This window comes from Aristolochia californica, unplaced genomic scaffold (genome assembly GCF_029961685.1).
Source record: "Aristolochia californica isolate CCGP_79_NKW_82.1479 unplaced genomic scaffold, dmAriCali1.0.hap1 SCAF_5, whole genome shotgun sequence".
NCBI classification, from domain to species: Eukaryota; Viridiplantae; Streptophyta; class Magnoliopsida; order Piperales; family Aristolochiaceae; genus Aristolochia; species Aristolochia californica.
The window spans coordinates 33,208,474-33,233,084 of NW_027182214.1; the positions used below are offsets into that span (position 1 = coordinate 33,208,474).

At 35.0% G+C, this 24,611-nt stretch overlaps 1 non-coding gene across 1 annotated transcript; it reads left to right on the forward strand.

The window, feature by feature from the left end:
• The first annotated feature begins 19,110 nt into the window (after positions 1–19,110).
• Positions 19,111–19,217, forward strand: LOC137966807 (small nucleolar RNA R71). Its single transcript, XR_011116297.1, has one exon. It is a non-coding gene; the product is annotated as a small nucleolar RNA R71 (small nucleolar RNA).
• Positions 19,218–24,611: the final 5,394 nt, after the last annotated feature.

Below are 24,611 nucleotides of genomic sequence, written 5' to 3' on the forward strand. Positions count from 1 at the left end.
ATAAGTAAATAAAATTTATTCGAAAGCAAAAAATCAACAAAAGATTTTTGTTATCCAAGTTTGGGAAATTCCACTAGTTCAACCTAATTGCTTGGAATTTTATAAGCAAAAGATTTCTTCTCATCACGTTTTAAAAATGGATGTGCATGCTAGAAACATGTTAAAGAAGCAAATGACCTATGGATCCAAACATTTTATAAAGAATAACAAACGCTCATTAAATTCTCAAGTGAACGTGCGGTGGGATATTTACCCGAGTCGAACAAGCCATTATTTTGCCCATTTACAAAAAGCTCACCTGACAATTAGAGAAGATAGTAAAGTGATTTATCAAGCGTATCTGGGTATATTTTTGTAAGAAATGACTTGGGAGTCAACGCTCAGTTAAAAAGCCCCCGCCTTCCCTTTCCCGACAAATGCAAAACCTAATATACTAAAAGGAGTTTAAAATCCCTAAAAATTACCGACACTCTTTGGAATTTTCTGTCTCTACTTTTTTGCATTGTGCATTTACATTTTAGATGTATACTTTTTTGTTAAATCAAAACATTGACTTTTCGCTCACCCTTCATCTTGTAAACAGAAAAGGCAAATAGATTAGAAAAAAATGAAAATTTTAGAGTTAATGTATGGAAAAACTTTTAAACAACAAAAAAAATTAGTAAATAAAATTCATTCGCACACCACAAATGAACACAAAAGTTTTGTTATCGAATGTTGGGGAAATTCCACTAGTTCAACCCTAATAGCTTAGAATTTTTTAAGAAAGAGATTTCTTCTACTCATGTTTTTAAAATGGATGTTAATGCTTGAAACATGTTAAAGATTCAAATGACCTATGGATCCAAACCTTTTAAAGAGAATAACAAACGCTCATTAAATTCTCAAGTGAACATGCGGTGGGATAATTACCCATATCGAACAAGCCATTATTTTGCCAATTTACAAAAAGCTGACCTAACAACCATAAATGATTGTAAAGTGATTTATCATGTGTAACGGACTATATTTTTGGAAGAAATGACTTTTGGATTGGGAGTCAACGCTCAGTTATAAATCTCTCGCCTCCCCCTTTTCCCGACGATTGCAAAACCTAATATATAAAAAATAAAAAGAGTTAAAAATCGGTAAAAATTATAGACACTCTTTGGAATTATCTCTCTCTACATTTGTGCATTGTGCATTTCCATTTTAGACGTATACTTTTTTCTGAAATAAAAAATTTGAGTTTTCTCTCACCCTTCATTCCGTAAAAAAAAAAAGGAACATAGATGACAACAAAATGAAACTTTTTGAGTTTATGTATGGAAAAATTTAAAACAATAACAAATAAAGTAAATAAAATTTATTCGCACACCACGAATGAACACAAAAGTTTGGTTATCCAAGTTTGGGAAATTCCACTAGTTCAACCCTTATAGCTTGGAATTTATAAGAAAGAGATTTCTTCTTATCATGTTTTCAAAATGGATATAAATGATTGAAATATGTTAAAGATGTAAATGACCTATGGATCCAAACCATTTAAAGAGAATAACAAACGCTCATTAAATTCTCAAGTGAACATACGTTGGGATATTTACCCGAGTTAAACAACCCATTATTTTTCCCATTTACAAAAAGTTGACAAAACAATCATAAATGATTGTAAAGTGATTAATCATGTGTAACGGGCTATATTTTTGTAAGAAATGACTTTTGGACTGGGAATCAACGCTCAATTAAAAATCCTCCGCTTCCCCTTTTCCCATCAATTGCAAAATCTAATACATAAAAACTAAAAAGACTATACAATCCCTAAAAATTACAGACACTCTTTGAATTATCTTTCTCTATATTTGTGCATATTGCATTTCCATTTTAGATCTATACTTTTTTCTTAAATCAAAACTTTGAGATTCCCCTCTCCCCTTATCCCGTAAACAAAAATGCCAAATAGATCACAACAAAATGAAAATTTTAGAGTATATGTATGGTAAAAATTTAAAACAACAAAAAATATATGAAAAGAAAATTTATTCGCACACCACAAATGAACACAAGAGTTTTGTTATCCAAGTTTGAGAAATTCAATTAATTCAACCCTAATAGCTTGGAATTTTATAAGAAAGAGATTTCTTCTATACATGTTTGAAAAATGGATATGCATGCATGAAACATGTTAAAGATGCAAATGACCTATGGATCCAAACCTTTTAAAGAGAATAAAAAACGCTCATTAAAATCTCAAGAGAATGTGCGGTTGGGATACCTACCTGAGTCGAACAAGCCATTCTTTTGCCCATTTAAAAAAAGCTGACTTAACAACCATAGATGATTGTAGAGTGATTTGACATGCGTAACGGGCCATATTTTTGTAAGAAATGACTTTTGGACTGGGAATCAACTCTCAATTAAAAATCCTCTGCTTCCCCTTTTCTCATCTATTGCAAAATCTAATATATAAAAACTAAAAAGACTATACAATCCCTAAAAAATACAGGCACTCTTTGGAATTATTTCTCTGTACATTTGTGCATTGTGCATTTCCATTTTAGATGTATACTTTTTTCTTAAATTAAAACTTTGAGTTTTCGCTCTCCCTTCATATTTTAAATAGAAAAGGCAAATAGATCACAACAAAATGAAAATTTTAGAGTTCAAGTATGGAAAAAATTTAAAACAACAAAAAATATATATAAATAAAATTTATTCGTACAACAAAAATGTTCACAAAATTTTTTTTATCCAAGTTTTGGAAATTCCACTTATTCAACCCTAACAGCTTGGAAGTTTATTACAAAGAGAATTTTTCTACACATGTTTGAAAAATGGATATGCATGCATGAAAAATGTTAAAGATGCAAATGGCCTATGGATCCAAACCTTTTAAGGAGAATAACAAACACTCATTAAAATCTCAAGAGTACGTGTGGTGGGATATTTATTCGAGTCGAACAAGCCATTATTTTCCCATTTACAAAAAGCTGACCTAACAGTCATTGTTGATTGTAAAGTGATTTATAATGTGTAACGGACAATATTTTTCTAAGAAATGACTTATGGATTGGGAGTCAACGCATAGTTAAAAATCCCTAGCCTTCCCCTTCCCCCCCCCCCCCCCCCCCCCCCCCCCCCCCCCCCCCCTACCCCCCCTTTTCCCGACGATTGCAAAACCTAATATATAGAAACCAAAACGAGTTTACATTCCCTAAAAATTGCAAATACTCTTTGGAATTATCTCTCTCTTCATTTGTACATTGTGCATTTCCATTTTAGATGTTTACTTTTTTCTTAAATCAAAGATTTGAGTTTTCGCTCTCCCTTCATCCCGTAAACAAAAAAGGCAAATAGATCACAACAAAATGAAAATTTTAGTGCTTATGTATGGATAAAATTTAAAACAACAACAAAAGTAAGTAAAGAAAATTTATTCACACACCAAAAATGAACACAAAACTTTTGTTATCCAAGTTTGGGAAATTCCACTAGTTCAACCCTAATAGTTTGGATTTTTATAAGAAAGAGATTTCTTCTACACATGTTTTAAAAATGGATATGCATGCTTGAAAAAATGTTAAGGATGCAAATGACCTATGGATTCAAACCTTTTAAAGAGAATAACCAAAGCTCATTAAATTCTCAAGTGAACGTGCGGTGGGATATTTACCCGAGTCAAACAAGCCATTATTTTGCCCATTTACAAAAAGCTGACCTAATAGTCATAGATGAATGAGAAGTATTTTATCATGCGTAACGGGCTATATTTTTTAAAGAAATGACTTATGGATTGGGAGTCAATGCTCAGTAAAAAATTCCCCGCCTCCCCCATTTCCCTTCGATTGAAAAATCTAATATATAAAAACTAAAAACACTTTACAATCCCTAAAAATTACACATACTCTTTGGAATTATCGCTCTCTACATTTGTGGATATTGCATTTCATTTTTAGATGTATACTTTTTTTCTTAAATAAAAACTTAGAGATTTCTCTCACACCTCATCTTGTAAACTAAAAAGGCAAATAAATTACAACAAAAAGAAAATTTTAGAGTTTATGTATTTTAAAATTTTAAAACAACAACAAAAATAAGTAAAGAAAATTTATTCGCACACCACAAATGAACACAAAAGTTTTGTTATCCAAGTTTGGGAAATTCCACTAGTTCAATCATAATAGCCTGGAATTTTATGAGAAAGAGATTTCTTCACAACATGTTTTAAAAATGGATATACATGTTTGAAACATGTTAAAGATGCAAATGACCTATGGATCTAAACCTTTTAAAGAGAGTAACAAACACTCATTAAATTCTCAAGTGAGCGTGCGGCGGGATATTTACCTGAGTCCAACATGCCATTATTTTGCCCATTTACAATAATCTTACCTAACAAATATAGATGATTGTAAAGTGATTTATCATGCGTAATAAGCTATATTTTTTAAGAAATGACTTATGGATCGGGAGTCAACTCTCAGTTAAAAATCCCTCGCCTCCCCCTTTTCCCAACGATTACAAAAACTATATATAAAAACTAAAAAGAATTTACAATCCCTAAAAAATACAGATACTCTTAGGAATTATCTCTCTAGATTTGTGCATTGTGCTTTCCATTTTAGATGTATACTTTTTTCTTAAATCAAAACTTCAAGATTTCGCTCTCCCATCGTCCCATAAACAAAAAAGGCAAATTGATTACAACAAAATAAAATTTTAAGAGTTTAAGTATGGAAAAATTTAAAACAACAACAACTGTTAGAAAAGAAAATTAATTCCCATACCACAAATGAACACAAAAGTTTTGTTATCCTAGTTTGGGAAATTCCACTAGTTCAACCCGTATAGCTTGGAATTTTATAAGAAAGGGATTTCTTCTACACATGTTTTAAAAATGGATATGCATGATTGAAACATGTTAAAGATGCAAATGACCTATGGATCCAAACCTTTTAAAAAGAATAACAAATGCTCATTAAATTCTCAAGTGAACGTGCAGTGGGAAATTTACTTGAGTCAAACAAGCCATTATTTTGCCTATTTACAAAAAGCTGACCTAACAACCGTAGATGATTGTAAAGTGATTTATCATGCGTAACAGACTATATTTTTGTAAGAAATGACTTATTGATTGGGTGTAAATGCTCAGTTAAAAATCCCCCACCTCTCCCTTTTCCCGACGATAGAAAAACCTAATATATACAAACTAAAAAGAGTTTACAATCCCTAAAAATTACTGACAATCTATGGAATTATCTCTCTCCACATTTGTACATTGTGAATTTCCATTATAGACGTATACTTTTTTCTTAAATCAAAACTTTGACTTTTCACTCTCCCTCATTCCCATCGACAGAAAAGGCAAATAGATCACAATAAAATAAAAATTTTAGAGTTTATGTATGGAAAAAAATTAAAAAAACATCAAATTTAAGTAAAGAAAATTAATGAGCACACCACAAATGAACAAAAAAAAATTTTTATCCAAGTTTTGGACAACCCACTAGTTCAAGCCTAATAGTTAGTAATTTTATAAGAAAGATTTCTTCTACACATGTTTTAAAAATGGATATGTGTGCTTCAAACATGTTAAAAAATAAAATGACCTATGCATCCAAACCTTTTAAAGAGAATAACAAACGCTCATTAAATTCTAGAATGAACGTGCGGTGGGATATTTACCCGAGTCAAACAAGCCATTATTTTGCCCATTTACAAAAAGTTGACCTTACAATCATAGATGATTCTATAGTGATTTATCATGTGTAAAGGGCTATATTTTTGTAAGAAATGACTTATGGATTGGGTGTCAACGCTCAGTTAAACATTCCACGCCACCCCCTTTTCCCGAAGATTGCAAAAACTAATATATAAAAACTAAAAAGAGTTTACAATCCTTAAAAATTACATACACTCTTTGGAATTATATCTGTCTACAATTGTGCATTGTGCATTTCCATTTTAGATGTATTCTTTTTTCTTAAATCAAAACTTAGAGTTTTCACTCCCCCTTCATCTCGTAAACAAAAAAGGCAAATAGATCATAAGAAAATGAAAATTTTAGAGTTTATGTATAGAAAAATTTTGAAAGAACAATAAATGTAAGAAAAAACATTTATACGTACACCATAAATGAACACAAAAAATTTTTTATCCACGTTTGGGAAATTCCACTAGTTCAACCCTAATAGCTGTGAATTTTATAAGAAAGAGATTTCTTTTACACATGTTTTAAAAATGGATATGCATGCTCGAAAAAAGTTAAAAAGGCAAATGACCTATGGATCCAAACCTTGTAAAGAGAATAAAAAACGCTCATTAAATTCTCAAGTGAACGTGCGGTGGGATATTTACCTGAGTCAAACAAGTAATTATTTTGTCCATTTACAAAAGCTGACCTAAAAATTATAGATGATTTTAAAGTGATTTCTCATGTGTAACGAGCAATATTTTTGTAAGAAATGACTTATGGATTGGCAGTCAACGCTTAGTTAAAAATCCCTCGCCTCCCCCTTTTCTCGATGATTGTAAAATCTAATATACAAAAACTAATATACAAAAATAAAAAGAGTTTAAAATCCCAAAAAATTACAAACACTCTTTGGAATTATCTCTCTCTACATTTGTGCAATGTGCATTTTTATTTTAGATGTATATTTTTTTCTTTAATCAAAACTTTTAGTTTTCGCTCTCCCTTCATCCCGTAAACAAAAAATGGCAAATAGATAACTACAAAATGAAAATTTTAGATTTTATGTAAGAAAAAATTAAAAAAGAAAAGAAAATATAAGTAAATAAAATTTATTTTGCACACCACAAATGATCACGAAATTTTTGTCATCCAAGTTTGAGCAATTTGACTAGTTCAACCCTAATAGCTTTGGAATTTTATAAGAAAAAGATTTCTCCTACACTTGTTTTAAAAATGGATATGCATGCTTGAAACATGTTAAAGATGCAAATGACCTATGGATCCAAACTTTTTAAAGAGAATAACAAATGCTCATTAAATTTTCTAGTGAACGTGCGGTGGGATATTTACCCGAGTCAAACAAGCCAATATTTTTTCCAATAACAAAAAGCTGACCTAACAATCATAGATGATTATAAAGTGATTTATCATGCGTAACGGGCTATATTTTTGTAAGAAATGACTTATGGATTGGGAGTCAATGCTTAGTTAAAAATCCCCCGCCTCCCCTTTTTCCCAATGAATTAAATACCTAATATATAAAAACTAAAAAGAGTTTTCAATCCCTAAAAATTACAGACACTCTTTGGAAATATCTCTCTCTATAATTGTGCATTGAGCATTTCCATTATAGATGTATACTTTTTTCTTAAATCAATACTTTGAGTTTTCGCTCTCCCTTCATCCCGTCATTAAAATAGGCAAATAGATCACAAGAAATTGAAAATTTTAGAGTTTATTTATTGAAAAAATTTAAATAAAACAACAAATGTAAGTAAAGAAAATTTTTTCGCACACCGTAAATGAACACAAAAGTTTTGTCATGCTAGTTTCGGCAATTTCAATAGTTCAACCCTAATAGCTTGGAATTTTATAAGAAAGAGATTTCTTCTACTCATGCTTTTAAAATGGATATGCATTCTTGAAACATGTTAAATATGCAAATGACCTATGGATCCATACCTTTTAAAAAGAATAACAAACGCACATTAAATTCTCAAGTGAACGTGCGGTGGGTTATTTACTCGAGTCAAACAAGCCATTATTTTTCCCATTTAAAAATGGCTGACCTAATAATCATAGATTATTATAAAGTGATTTATCATGCATAACGGGCTATATTTTTGTAAGAAATGACTTATGAATTGGGAGTCAACACTTAGTTAAAAATCTCCCGTCTCCCCCTTTTCCCGACGATTGCAAAACCTGATATATAAAAACTAAAAATAGTTAACAATCCCTAAAAATTATTGACACTCTTTGGAATTATCTCTCACTACATTTGTGCATTGTGCATTTCCATTTTGTATGTATACTTTTTTTCTTAAATCAAAACTTTGAGCTTTAGCTCTCCCTTCTTCTCATAAAAAAAAAGGCAAATTGATCATAACAAAATAAAAATTTTAGAGTTTATGTATGAAAAAAATTTAAAACAACAACAAATTTAAGTTAGGAATATTTATTCACACACCACAAATGAACTCATCAGTTTTTTTTCCAAGTATGGGAAATTCCACTAGTTCAACCACCCCAATAGCTTGGAATTAAATAAGAAAGAGATTTCTTCTACACGTGTTTTAAAAATGGATATGCATGCATGAAACATGTTAAAGATGCAAATGACCTTTGTATCCAATCCTTTTAAAGAGAATAACAGACGCTCATTAAATTCTCAAGAGAACGTGCTTTGGGATATTTACCCGAGTCAAACAAGTCATTATTTTACCCATTTAGAAAAGGCTGACCTAACAATCATAGATGATTATAAACTAATTTATCATGCATAACGGGCTATATTTTTGTAAGAAATGACTTATGGATTGGGAGTCAACACTCAGTTAAAAATCCCCTCCCACCCCTTTTCCCGACGATTGCAAAACCTTATAAATAAAAACTAAAAAGAGTTTGCAATCCCTAAAAATTACAGACACTCTTTGGAATTATCTCTCTCTACATTTTTGCATAGTGAATTTCCATTATAGATGTACACTTTTTTCTTAAATCAAAACTTTGATTTTTTGCTCTTCCTTCATCTCGTAAACAAAAAAGGCAAATAGATCACAACAAAATAAACATTTTAGAGTTTATCTACGAAAAAAATTTAAACAACAAGAAATGTAAGTAAAGAAAATTCATTCGCACTCCACAAATGAACATAAATTTTTTGTTATACAAGTTTGGGAAATTCCATTAATTACCCCCTAATAGCTCAGAATTTTATAAGAAAGAGATTTCTTCTACACATGTTTTAAAACTGGATATGCATGCTTGAAACAAGTTAAAGACGCAAATGACCTATGGATTCAAACCTTTTAAAGAGAATAACAAACACTCATTAAATTCTCAAGTGAACATGCGGTGGGATACTTATCTGAGTCAAACAAGTCATTATTTTGTCCATTTACAAAAACCTAACATAACAATCATAGATGATTCTAAAGTGATTTATCATGCATAACGGGTTATATTTTTGTAAGAAATGACTTATGGATTGGGAGTCAACGCTCAGTTAAATATCCCCTGCCTCCCCCTTTTCCTAAAGATTGCAAAACCTAATATATAAAAACTAAAAAGAGTTTACAATCTGTAAAAATTACAAACACTCTTTGGAAGTATTTCTCTCTACATTTGTACATTGTGCCTTTCTATTTTAGATGTAGAGTTTGTTCTTAAATAAAAACTTTGAGTTTTTCGCTCTCCATTCATCCCGTAAAACAAAATGAAAATTTTAGAGTTTATGAATGGAAAAAATTTAAAACAACGACAAATGTAAGTAAAGAAAATTTATTCGCATACCACAAATGAAGACAAAAGTTTTGTCATCCAAGTTTCAGCAATTCCACTAGTTCAACCCTAATAGCATGGAATTTTATAAGAAAAATATTTCTTCTTCTTACGTTTTAAAAATGGATATGCATGCTTGAAACATGTTAAAAAGGTAAATAACCTATGGATCCAAACATTTTAAAGAGAATAACAAACTCTCATTAAATTCTGAAGTGAATGTGTCGTGGGATATCTTTCCGAGTCAAACAAGCCATTATTTTGCCCATTTACAAAAACCTGACCTAACAATTGTAGTTGATTGTAAAGTGATTTATTAGGCATAACGGGCTATATTTTTATAATAAATGACTTATGGATTGGGAGTCAACGCTAAGAAAATCCCCCGCCTGCCCCTTTTCCCGACGGTTGCAAAACCTAATATATAAAAAATAAAAAGAGTTTTCAATCCCTAAAAATTATAGAAACTCTTTGGAATTATCTCTCTCTCTAAATTTGTGCATTGTGCATTTCCATTTAAGAGTTAAACTTTTTTCTTAAATGAAAACTTTAAGTTTTCGCTTTCCCTTCATCAAGTAAACAAAAAAGGCAAATAGATCACAACAAAATGAAAATTTTAGAGTTTAAGTTAGGAAAAAAATTAAAACAACAACAAATGTGAGTAAAAAAAAAAATATTCTCACACCAAAAATAAACACAAAAGTTTTGTTATCAAGGTTCTGAAAATTCCACTAGTTCAACCCCAATAGCTTGGTATTTTATAAGAAAGAGATTTCTTTTACACATCTTTTAAAAATGTTTATGCATGCTTGAAACTTGTTAAAGACGCAAATGACCTACGGATCCAAACATTTTAAATAGAATAACAAACACTCATTAAATTCTCAAGTGAACGTGCGGTGGGATATTTTCCTCGAGTCAAACAAGCCATTATTTTGCCAATTTAGAAAAAGCTGATCTAAAAATCATAGATGATTGTGAAGTGATTTATCATGCGTAATGGGCTATATTTTTTTGTAAGAATTGACTTATGGATTGGGAGTCAACGCTCGGTAAAAATCCTTCGCCTACCCCTTTCCCGACGATTTCAAAACCTAATATATAAAAACTAAAAAGAGTTTACAATCCCTAAAAATTATAGACACACTTTGGAATTATCTCTCTCTAATTTTGTGCATGGTGCTTTTCCATTTTAGATGTATACTTTTTTCTTACTTATAAATTTTGAGTTTTCGCTCTCCTTTCATCCCATAAAAAAAGGCAAACAGATCACAACAAAATGAAAATTTAAGAGTTTATGTATGGAAAAATTTTAAAACAACAACAAATGCAAGTAAAGAAATCTTGTTCACACACCACAAATGAACACAAATGTTTTTCCATCCAAGTTTTGTAAATTCCACTAGGTCAACTCTAATAGCTTGAAATTTTATAAGAAAGAAATTTCTTCTACACATGTTTTAAAAATGGTTTAGCATGGCTGAAACATGTTGAATATGCAAATGACCTATGGATCCAAACCTTTTAAAGAGAATAACAAATGATCATTAAATTCTCAAGTAAACGTGTGATGTGAAATTTTTATTACATCGGCTTTTATACCTCGCAAGCGTATGAATCGTTCATGTAATCTAGTGGTAAGCGAGGGTCATATCCATAGGGAGGACTGAATTTTGTGTATTCTTCAGTCAACTAGCCTAACCAAATATGATGAATTAATTTGAACTAAACACTAATTATATCCTAAATTATCAAGCAATAATCTAATTAACTACTTGCACAACAGGAAACGTCAACTCTGGGTTTTACTGTGATTCGTGCATCTCTCGAGCGCCACGTAATCAAGAATTTGGTTTCTCAATCCTTGCGTCTAGCCCCTCTCGGGTGCCTAGAGTTAATGACAAAAGTCTGATTAAAATACCAGAATCCAACCTAAATTACAATCCTACCCTAACTAGCTAATTTAATCAAATATTCGAAAAACAAATATTCGATAAACATTAATTCTCAAATCAAATTTAATAAACATTCAAAACCTAATTTCAAACTATAGGAAAATTAAATTACAAAATGATGGATTACTCCCCTTCTCCTTCCTCTCGCTCGGACAGCAAAGGCTCATTCTCACGGGTGCTGCAATTTTCAGAAATTGATGGCTTCGGGTTGCAAGAGAGAGTAGCCGGAGGTAGAGACGACGCCGGCGAAGAAGGATAGAAACCCACAGATGGAGGTGCTGTGGCGGATGACGGAATGGAGCCGAAGTCCTCTAACCGGCTCTCTCGAGTCTCGGTTAGAGTCGGAATAGCTCCGGAAATGGTTGGAAATGCGGAATCGGCGCCAGAGGAGCCCTCTCGGGTCACCTCTCGGCCTGGCGAGCAGAAAATGGTAGCATCAAACTCGTCATGACGGAGACTCTGTCGAGCTCTCCTCGGGTCCGTTCTTAGTTGCCGGATGGTGGTGGATGACGGTGACGAATGGCGTTCGGAGGCTGGATGGAGACTATCTCGAGCTCTCCTTTCCTTTCGATCGATGGCTCCCCCTCTCGCTCGGGCTGTCCTCCTCCCTTTTCAATACGATTTTGCCCTAAAAATCACATCCCTGACTAATGGCATTTCTATAAATATCTTCTTCTCCACATAAAATTCTCCTGAAATTCCATAATTAAATCCATAAAAATCATTCAGGAAGAAATAAACCCTAAAAGCAATGAAATATAATTCAGGAGAGAAAAATATGCAATAGAAGCAGTGATTAATGCCAAATTCAATAAATGCACATTTCATGTGAAAACCGATAAATAACCACCTATAACACAATTATAAGGGTTATTCAATTATAATTAACCTAGTTCTCATGTCAGTATCAGGCATCTATCACAACCCCAAACCTAAGTCTTTGCTAGTCCCTAGCAAAACAACAACAGAACCAAAATTAAGCCTACGAAAGCAAAATGCCACTTTCGTACGGAATACGATTGCATTTAGTGCATGCAACAAGCCGTTAAACCCCTACTTTACAGTAGTGGATGAGTTGTGTCTCGTGAGGATTTGCATGGAATTTACCCACAAAATTCATCTAAATCAACAATTTAAAAAAAAACTGAAGAAAATCTACTCCTCATTAGCATATGACTAACACTTAGTATCGTAAAATATCTGAAAATCATTTGAAAACCTGTGTAAAATATAGCACATTATCAATTCAAATACACTCATTTTTACTCCACCTGAACCAATGTGACCCATAAGCAATTACTTCAACAGAACAAAGAGGCAACAAATAACAATAAAATCCTGGTCACATCATAATTAAGAGAAAATAGTAGAGTAAGCCTGTTGTCTAACAATCTCACAAAAGAAGTATACAAATTTCATTCTTGACCTGCAACTTCTTTCAACTTACAATTCATCATCAAAGTTAAGGAAACTCATTGCTTCCAGATTTAAACCCATTTTTTGCTATTACCAGCGCATTTTTGCTATTACCAGCGTAATTTTTGTTTCATTGAATACTTTTGATATTACCACCATTTTGTATTTGTCTTCACTGCACATGCACTTATTTTTAAGTAACCGACTGTTCCGGTGCATGTCCCTGGGTTTGCCCAGATTGTTTCTGAGGTTATCTGTCTTTTTCAAGCAAGAGCATTTCCATTTGCATTTATACATTACAACAAGGAATTTCACTGAGATAAAAAAAAAAAGATCAAATAGGCATACAAGACTATTCAGACTAACATAGATCAACACTAGATTTACATGTTCTCTTTTGAAACTAAGTTCCAAGTCCAATGCAATAGTAAGTTATCCCACTGAGTTCTAATGGATCACAACAAATGATATCAGATTTTTAATAGGCATATTCTACACAGTTTTACAAAAAAATTTGAAACACATTTGAGCAACTTATTTTAACTCTACTAAAGTTAACCACATACGAAGAGTAATTTGAAAACCACGAACAAAAATCAAAATAAAATCATTGAAAAGACATAAAAGAGCCGTTCCCCCCCACCCCCCCCCCCCCCCCCCCCCCCCAAACCTAAACCTGACATTGTCCTCAATGGGGAAAAGTTAAAACACCATAACGACTACAAAAAGGAATAACAGCTAAAGAATAATAAAACTCATGGAAACCACATGCTCCATTGGCACACAAGAAGTAAAGCAAAGCCAAAATAGTGCAAGGAAAAGAGATATCAACAAACACCCCCAAACCTAGAGCATGACACATCATCAAACAAACCAACTAACAATCACTAAAATATCTAATTTACTAGATGATTTATTACTGGCAGAGATATACTCCAGAAGAGTAAGGGTTAAGCTCCCTCAGGGCTCCTAAATCCATAGGTGGGACCATATGTGTTTGGTCATCAACAATAATACCGAAGAGTCAATAAAAACCCCCTGAAATGATACATATTCTCCCTCGAAGAAGGTTTACTCGTATCAGCCATACCCATAGGTAATCATCCATAGATGAAACCACTATCCCACATCACAATTTGAAGAAATCTCTGTGTGACTGGCCACTGAAGGTAGCAGGAATCACGCACTGAACACAAGTCCTTGAGTTACTCACTATAAGGTTTTCCTTCAATACTTCAAGATTGAACTGGTCAATCCTAGAACGGTTGTTTGAGTACATACCTCTCAAACTAGGGACAAAAAGTCTGGTCATCGACTATTAGAACCATTTATGCTCTCAGCCGGCAAGAGAGTACCCCGAGTCCATGACGGGGCTGACATCATCGGGGGACCTCCAATCAATCATCAGACTACACTAAAAGTTATCCAAATAAGAATGAATAAACCAAAAATAAAACTCTAATGAACAAAGGGATAGAAACGTGGGGATTTCCCACAATGTGCTAAGTTTATAGTCGTAAGCAAGACTCTGACGCAGTCAAGATGAATAGATAGGTTCCTCCAAGAAAATCACCTCCTCCGGTGTGGGGACATTCTCAAGATACGGTTTGAGCCTTTGACCATTAACTTTGAAGACCGACCCGTCTCCGTGATTGCGGATATCAACAGCACCATGAGAAAACAACTGTGTAACCTCAAATGGACCGACCACCTAGATCTCAACTTCCCTGGAAACAAATGCAATCATGAGTTATAAAGTAAAACATTCTGCCCAATAGTAAAAGACTTCGAAAAATAGATTTATCATGTAAAAGCTTTGTTCGCTCCTTATACAATTTGGCATTCTCATAAGCATCATGACGTATCTCCTCCAACTCATTCAATTGCAATTTCCTTTCCTCAACTGCTTGAGTCAAATCAAAATTCAAAGCCTTAATGGCCCAATAAGCTCTATGCTCAAGCTCAACAGGTAGATGACATGCTTTGCCGAACACTAGGTGAAATGGAGACATCCCAATAGGAGTCTTATAAGCGGTTCGATAGGCCCATAACGCATCGTCCAATCGAGTGGACCAATCTTTCCTATCAAAGCGAACCGACTTCTCAAAAATCCGTTTGATCTCCCTATTAGAGATTTCCACTTGACCACAAGTTTGTGGGTGGTACGGAGTGGACACCCGAGGAGTGATGGAGTATTTCTTCAAAAAGGTCTCAAATGCTCTATTACAAAAATGAGATCCCCCATCACTGATGATCGCTCTCGGGGTACCAAACCGATTAAAGATGTTTTCTTTTAAAAACTTTACCACCACTTTGTGATCATTTGTCTTACATGCAATAGCTTCAATCCATCTAGAGACATATTCAACAGCAACAAGGATGTATTGATAGCCGAATGAGACAGGAAAAGGACCCATGAAGTCAATACCCAACACATCAAACAATTGAACAATAAGAATGGGATTAAGAGGAATCATGTTCTTCCTAGACAAACAACCAGTCCGTTGGCATCTATCACACAGATGACAAAACTCATGGGCATCTCTAAATAATGAAGGCCAATAGAAACCACATTGCAAGACTTTAGCCGCGGTCTTTCTAGCACCAAAATGTCCACCACATGCATGGGAATGACAAAATTCAAGAATGTTGGCAAAGTCTTGCTTAGGTACACAACGCCTAATGACTTGGTAAGGACACACCTTGAACAAATAAGGGTCATCCCAAAAAAAATGTTTGACTTGGGAAAAGAATTTCAACCGATCTTGTTTACTCCAATAATTAGGAATCTTACGAGTTACAAGATAGTTGACTATGTCAGCAAACCAAGACAACTGGGATACTTGGAGAAGTTGTTCATCAGGGAAGGAATCATTTAAAGGAAGGGATCCTTCCTGAGGCGCTACACAGATCCTAGATAGATGACCAGCAACAACATTCTCATAACCCTTCTTATCTCGAATCTCAAGGTCAAATTCTTGCAATAGCAAGATCCATCTAATCAAGCAAGGTTTAGTGTCCTTGATGGATAATAAGTACTTCAAAGCAGAATGATCAGTGAACACTATAACCTTTGAGCCTAACTGATATGATCTGAATTTCTTTATGGCAAACACAATAGCTAGCAACTCCTTCTCAGTGGTAGTGTTATTCAATTGAGCATCATGAAGAGTGCGACTAGCATACTAAATGACACAGGGAATTTTATCCGTCTTTTGCCCCAAAACCGCCCCCAATGCATAATCAGAGGCATCACACATTAACTCAAAAGGCAAAGAACAAGTAGGGGGTTGGACAATGGGTGCAGTGGACAAACATTTCTTCAGTGTCTCAAAAGCATGAATATAGGCATCATCAAAGGCAAAAGCAACATCTTGAGCAAGCAAATTCGTCAAAGAACAAGAAATTTTGCTAAAGTCCTTAATGAAGCGCTTATAAAACCTAGCATGGCCAAGGAAAGAATGCACCTCCTTCACAGAAGTAGGTGGTGGTAGATTGGCAAATAGGTCAACCTTGGCTTTGTCCACTTCTATAACCCGCTCAGACACTACATGTCCTAAAACAATTCCTTCTTTTACCATGGTGGCATTTCTACAAATTCAAGACTAAATTGGACTTAATGCAACGGGACAATACGAGTGAAAGATTATGCAAACATGTCTCAAAGTTAGAGCCAAACACAGAAAAGTTATCCATAAAGACCTCTAAAAAGCCACCAATCATGTAAGAAAAGGTACTCATCATGCACCATTGGAAAGTGGTGGGCGCATTGCATAAACCAAAAGGCATGCATCTGTAAGCAAAGGTGCCAAACGGACACGTGAATGTGGTCTTTTCTTGGTCTTCTGGAGCAATGGGAATTTGATTGTAGCCGGAGTATCCATCTAAGAAGCAATAAAAATTGTGGCTGGCCAATCACTCTAGCACCTGATCAATGAAAGGTAGTGGGAAGTGATCCTTCCTAGTGGCGAAATTAAGTTTTCTATAGTCAATGCAGACAAGCCACTTGGTGGTAGTTCTTGTGGGAATCAATTCACCGCTCTCATTTTTCATTATCGTTATCCCCCCTTTCTTAGGGACAACTTGAATTGGACTCACCTAGGTGCTATCAGAAATAGGGTAAATGATGCCTGTCACAAGCAACCTGATGACTTCTTCTCTCAAAACCTCCAACATAGGGGGATTTAACCTACGTCGCATCTCATGTGAGGCTTTAGTCCCCTCCTCCAAATGAATATGATGCATGCATATGGAGGGGCTAATCCCTTTTAAGGCATCAAGAGTCCACCCCAATGCCACTCTGTGTGCTTGTAAAACTTCAATCAATTGTTCCTCCTGCTCAGTACTCAAATCAGAGGCAATAATGACTGACAATGAGTTCATGGGCCCCAAGAACGCATACTTCAACGTGGGAGGAAGTGGCTTAAGATCTGACTTGGAAGTTTCAAGAGGTTTGTCCAAGTCAAGATGAAGATCATGTAGATGATCAGTTGTGACAACCTCATAAGCTTCCTCCACCAGAGGTACAGAACTGAGTAAAGAGTCAACCTCTCAGAAATAGGTTTCCTCATCAAAATAGTCCATGTCTAAAGATGTTATGTAAGACTCAAAAGATTTAAGAGTGGATTCGTCATCAAGCATAACAGTCACTATCTTAAATGCAGGACTCAGATCATCAGACTCAAGTGGATGGTGCCCGACATTAAACACGTTCAACGAGACCTTAAAATTTCCAAAAGACAACTCCAACTCTGCACTTTTACAATGAATGACAGCATTAGATGTGGCTAAGAAGGGACATCCTAGGATGACAGGAATTTGGTTGGTCACATTGACTGCTGGTTCTGCATCAAGAATAATGAAATCAACCGGGAACAAAAATTTGTCCACTTTTATCAAAACATCTTCAACTATTCCTCTATTCCGAGTGGTATCTTGATAGAACGGTCAGCTAGTTGAAGTGTGATGGGGGTAGGCTTCAATTCCCCCAAACCTAATTGCTAGTACACAAAGAAAGGAGGAAAATTCACACTTGCCCCTAAGCCAAGAAGAGCTCTCTGGATGGTATGTTCATCAATGACACATGAAATTGTGGGGTATCCAGGATCTTTAACTTTAGGAGAAGTGTTGTGCTTCAGAAATGAGCTTACATTCTCAGTAAGAAAGACCTTTTTTTTAACATGTTGTTTTCTCTTCTGTGTGCAAAGGTCTTTCAAAAATCGGGCATAAGCAGGGACTTACCTAATAGCATCAAGAAGTGGAATGTTAATGTGAACCTTACTAAACAGTTCCATTGTTTCATGCATGCTATCTCCTTTCCTAGGTGGGCCCGATAACATATGCGGATAAGGAGCTGGTGGGACTTGGTTAGGGATCTGCCTAGCTATTGGTGGAGAACTTGGAGGTTCTTCACTCAATGATGTGTCCCCATTGTCATCTTAGACTCCTTAGACTTAGTGGTCCCTACCCCATTGTTCAACTCATGACCACTCCTAAGGGTGGTTATGGCTTTGGCTTGCTCGTGGTGGGGATTGGAACTCGACCCACTCTCATGTGTGCTTTTGGGGTTAGGAATGGTTTGACTCGGGAGTCTATTTTGTGCCTGTTCACTCATGTGGCTGGCCAACTGACTCACTTGCATTTCAAGTTTAGCAATGGAGGACTGTGTATTCTGCATGAATAATTGAAGTGTATCCTCAAGTGAAGGCTTTTGTGGAATCAATGGTTGTTGAGTGAGGTGTGGGCACGGAGCTTGGGGTTGAGTAAACCCTGGAGGACCCCCAACCTATGGGCCCTTGGACCATGAGAAATTTGGGTGCCTAGCCCAACCAAGATTATATGTTTCCAAAAAATGATCGTTCCGGTTTGGTCTATGAAAATTCTGGACTGTCCTCAAAGAGCTCCAGGTATGATGATCTAGATGGACACATTTGTGTGGGATGAGATGAACTAGAGCATATGGCACAGACAGTAGATGGGTTAGGAGCAGGTGAACTCTTAGACACCATAAGGGCATCAATTTTTCTAGTCAACCCCTCAATCTTGGCCATGAGCATGGGTGTTTCACTAACCTCGTAGAGACCCCCTCTTTTGGCTTCGTGGGATCTCCTATCAACATTAAATGACAAGCCCCATTGCTGACATTGATCACTCAATGTTTCAAAGAAGTCCTAAGCCTCACTAGCACTCTTACCCATAAAACTCCCACCACTCGTTGCATCTACCATGGATCTAACCTGGGGTGTAAGACCTTGAGAAAAATATTGCACTAAATGTCATATCTCAAACCCATGATGCGGACACCTACGGATCAAATCCTTCTATTTCTCCCAATCCTCATAAAAGTGTTCACCCTCCTGCTGCATAAAGTTGGAGATTTCTCTCATGAGGGCTGTAGTTCTCTGAATGGGAAAGTACTTGGACAAAACTTTTGTGACTAATGTGTCCCATGAAGTAATGCTGCCCACCTCCAAGGAATTAAGCTAAGACTTGGCCTTATCCTTAAGTGAAAATGGAAAAAAGTCTTAATCAGATAGAGTCATCTGAGAAATTCTAGAATTTGAAAGTCGAACAGATATCTAAGAATTCCTTGATGTGGTAATGAGGATCCTCCTTCTCCAACCCATAGAATGTAGGGAGGAGTTGGATCACACCCGGTTTCAACTCATAATTGGCGGCAGTAGTGGGTGGCAATATAATGCAAGAAGGTGATGTGAAGTGGGATGGGATAGAATAATCCCTCAGGGTTCTACGGACACCTACTGCAGGTAAATGTAATGGTTCACCCTGATTGGCCATGGTAGCTCCTAACTTGACTTCTGGTGTTTTCCTACAAATATGTTCTACTTCTTCAACAAAGGGAGCTAATGGTTCACCTAGGGAGTGGCGCCAGTGCATAAAAACACAAAACTAACAAAACTAACTATCAAATTATGTTAACACACTAACTACTGAAAATACGAACTAACTAAAAGAAATAAAAATAACTCCAAACAAAATCATCAAGATAAAACAAAAACATAAAATTATGAAAGCAAAAAAATACATCTATCCTAAGACCATGGAGAACAAAGAAATACACTTAATACGTGCCTCCTCGGCAACTGCGCCAAAAACTTGATGTGAAATTTTTATTACATCGGCTTTTATAACTCGCAAGCATACGAATCATTCATGTAATCTAACGGTAAGCGAGGGTCATATCCACAGGGAGGACTGAATTTTGTGTATTCTTCAGTTAACTAGCCTAACAAAATATGATGAATTAATCTGAACTAAACACTAATTATATCCTAAATTACCAAGCAATAATCTAATTAACTACTTGCACAACAGGAAACGTCAACTCTAGATTTTACCGTGATTCTTGCCTCTCTCGAGTACCATGTAATCACGAATCCGGTTTCTCAATCCTTGTGTCTAGCCCCTCTCGGACGCCTAGAGTTAATGAAAAAAATTGGATTAAAATACCAAAATCCAACCTAAATTACAATCCTACCCTAACTAGCTAATTTAATCAAATATTCGGAAAACAAATATTCTATAAACATTATTTCTCAATCAAATTTAATAAACATTCAAAACCTAAGTTCAAACTATAGGAAAATTAAATTACAAAATGATGGATTAGTCTCCTTCTCCTTCCTCTCGGTCGGGCAGCAAAGGCTCCTTCTCATGGGTGCTGCAATATCCAGAAATTGATGGCTTCGGGTTGCAAGAGAGAGTGGCCGAAGGTAGAGATGACGCCGGCGAAGAAGGATAGAAACCCATAGATGGAGGTGGTGCGGCGGACGACGGAATGGAGCCGAAGTCCTCTGACCAGCACTCTCGAGTCTTGGTCGGATTCGGAATAGCTCCGAAAATGGTCAGAAATGCGGAATTGGGGCCAGAGGAGCCCTTTCGGGTCACCTCTTGGCCTGGTGAGCAGAAAATGGCAGCGTTGAACTCACCACGACGGAGACTCTCTCGAGCTCTCCTCGGGTCTGTTCTTGGTTGTCGGATGGTGGTGGATGACGGTGATGAACGACATTTGGAGGCTGGAGGGAGACTCTCTCGAGGTCTCTTTTCCTTTTGGTTGGCGGCTTCCCCTCTCGCTCAGGTTGCCCTCCTCCATTTTCAATAAGATTTCGCCCTAAAAATCACAACCCTTACTAATGGCATTTCTGTAAATATCTTCTTCTCCACACAAAATTCTACTGAAATTCCATAATTAAATCCATAAAAATCATTTAAGGAAGAAATAAACCCTAAAAGCAAAAAAATATAATTCAGGAGAGAAAAATATGCACTATAAGCAGTGATTAATGCCAAATTCAATAAATGCATGTTTCATGTGAAAGTCGATAAATAACCACCTATAACACATTTATAAGGGTTATTCAATTATAATTAACCTAGTTCTCATGTCAGAATCTGGCATCTATCAACGTGCGGTGGGATATTTACCCCAATCAAACAAGCCATTATTTTTCCCTTTTAAAAAAGCTGACATAACAATCGTAGATGATAGTAAAGTTATTTATCATGCATAGCGGGTTATATTTTTGCATGAAATTACTTAAGGATTGGGAGTCAACGCTCAGTTAAAAATCCCCCATGTCCCCCTTTTCTCGACGATTGAAAAACCTAATATATAAAACCTAAAAAGAGCTTACAAACCCTAAAAATTACAGACACTCTTTGGAATTATCTCTCTCTACATTTGTGCATTGTGCATTTCCATTTTACATGTATACTTTTTTGTTAAATCAAAACTTTGAGTTTTCACACTTCCTTCATTCCGTAAACAAAAAAGGCAAATAGATCACAACTAAATAAAATTTTTAGAGATTATGTACGTAAAAAATTTTAAACAACAACAAATGTAAGTAAAGAAAATATTTTCGCACACCGCAAATGAACACAAAATTTTTGTCATCCAAGTTTGGGAAATTTCCCTCTCCCTTAATCCCGTAAATAAAAAAGGCAAATAGATCAGAACAAAATGAAATTTTTATTGTTTATGTATAGAAAAAAATTAAAACAACAACAAATGTAATTAAAGAAAATTTATTCACACACCGTAAATGAACACAAAAGTTTTGTCATCCAAGTTTTAGCAATTCCACTAGTTCAACCCCAATAGCTTGGAATTTTATAAGAATAAGATTTCTTCTACTCATGTTTTAAAAATGGATATGCATGCTTGAAACATGTTAAAGATGCAAATGACCTATGGATCCAAACCTTTTAAAGAAAATACCAAATGCTCATTAAATTTTCAAGTGGACGTGCGTTGGGATATTTACCCGAGTCAAACAAGCCATTATTTTGCCCATTTATGAAAAGCTGACCTAACAATCATAGATGTAAAGTGATTTATCATGTGTAATGGGCTATATTTTTTTAAGAAATGACTTATGGATTGGGAGTCAACGCTCAGTTAAAAATCCCTCGCCTCCCCCTTTCCCTTCGATTGAAAAATCTAATATATAAAAATTAAAAAGACTTTACAATCCCTAAAAATTACAGACACTCTTTGGAATTATTTCTCTCTACATTTGTCCATATTGCATTTCCATTTTAGATGCATAGTTTTTTCTTAATAAAAACATTCAGGTTTCGCTCTCACTCATCCCGTAAACAAAAAAGGCAAATAGATCACAACAAAAAGAAAATTTTAGAGTTTATGTATTTGAAAATTTTAAAACAACAACAAAATAAGTAAAAAAAATTTATTCGAACACCACAAATGAACACAAAAGTCTTGTTATCCAAGTTTTGGAAATTCCACTAGTTCAACCCTAATAGCTTGGAATTTTATAAGAAAGAGATTTCTTCTCAAAATGTTTTAATAATAGATATGCATGCTTGAAAAATGTTAAAGATGCAAATGACCTATGGATCCAAACCTTTTAAAGAGAATAACAAACGCTCATTAAATTCTCAAGTGAACGTGCGGTGGGATATTTACCCGAGCCAAACAAACCAATACTTAGCCATTTACAAAAATCTGACCTATCAAGCATAGATGATTGTAAAGTGATTTATCATGTTTAAAGGGCTATATTTTTTAAGAAATGACTTATGGATTGGGAGTCAACTCTCAGTTAAAAATCCCCGCCTCCCCCTTTCCTTGACGATTGCAAAAACAAATATATAAAAACTAAAAAGAGTTTACAATCCCTAAAAAATATAGACACTCTTAGGAATTATCTCTCTCTACATTTGTGCATTTTGCATTTCCATTTTAGATGTATACTTTTTTCTTAAATCAAAACTTTGAGATAACGCTCTCCCTTCATCCCGTAAATAAAAAAGGCAAATAGATCACAACAAAAAGACAATTTTGTATTTTAAGTATGGAAAAAATTTAAAACAACAACAAATATAAGTAAAGAAAATATATTCGCACTCCGCAAATGAACACAAAAGTTTTGTTATCCAAGTTTGGGAAATTCCACTAGTTCAACCCGTATAGCTTGGAATTTTATAAGTAAGAGATTTCTTCTACACATGTTTTAAAAATGGATATGCATGATTGAAACATGTTAAAGATGCAAATGACCTATGGATCCAAACCTTTTAAAAAGAATAACAAACACTCATTAAATTCTCAAGTGAACGTGCAGAGGAATATTTACCCGAGTCAAACAAGGCATTATTTTGCCCAATTACAAAAAGTTGACCTAACAATCAATGATGATTTTAAAGATATTTATCATGCGTAACGGGCAATATTTTTGTAAGAAATGACTTATAAATTGGGAGTCAACACTCAGATAAAAATCCCCCGCCTCCCACTTTTCCCGATGATTGCAAAACCTAACATATAAAAACTAATATATAAAAATTAAAAAGAGTTTACAATCCCTAAAAATTACAGACACTCTTTGGAATTATCTTTCTCTACATTTTTGCATTGTGAATTTCCATTTTTGATGTATACTTTTTTCTTAAATCAAAACTTTGAGTTTTCGCTCTCCCTTCATCCTGTAAACATGAAAGGCAAATAGATCACAAAAAAATGAAAATTTTAGAGATTATCTATGAAAAAATTTTAAAACAACAAGAAATGTAAGTAAAGAAAATTTATTCGCCCACCACAAATGAACACAAGTTTTCTGATCCAAGTTTGGGAAATTCCATTAGTTACCCTAATAGCTCGAAATTTTATAAGAAAGAAATTTCTTCTACACATGTTTTAAAAATAGTTATGCATGCTTGAAACAAATTAAAGATGTAAATGACCTATGGATCCAAACCTTTAAAAGAGAATAAAAGAAATCATTAAATTCTCATGTGAATGTGTTGTTGGATATTTACCGGAGTCAAACAAGCCTTTATTTTTCCCATTTACAAAAAGCTAACCTAACAATCATAGATGATTGTAAGGGGGGGGGGAGGGGGTGCGTTAGTCAACTTGAAGGACAAGATGATCTTCAACCACATAACACCCTTCAACAATTGAAGTCGTTAGGGGAGCGCAGATGAAGCTTCATCTCGATGCAGGGGATGAAGGGGCCCTTCATCTCCACAGTTTAATTTCAATCATGTGGAAGAAGGCCCTTTTTGATCTTCTTCGAATTGAAGGACGGGCGACGCTCTCGGCATCGCTCTCTCTCCTCGCACCCCCCATCGCGCGTCGTCTTTTTCTTTTTTCTTCCTCTCTCCCGCACTCCCTTCCCTCTCTCATCTCCCTGCGCCCCCGACATTGATCTCGTCCTTCGTCTCCTGAGTCCCCGACGTTGATCTCAGCCACCATCTCAGTTCCCTCTCGTCTCCGGCCTCAACTCTCGGTCTTCTCT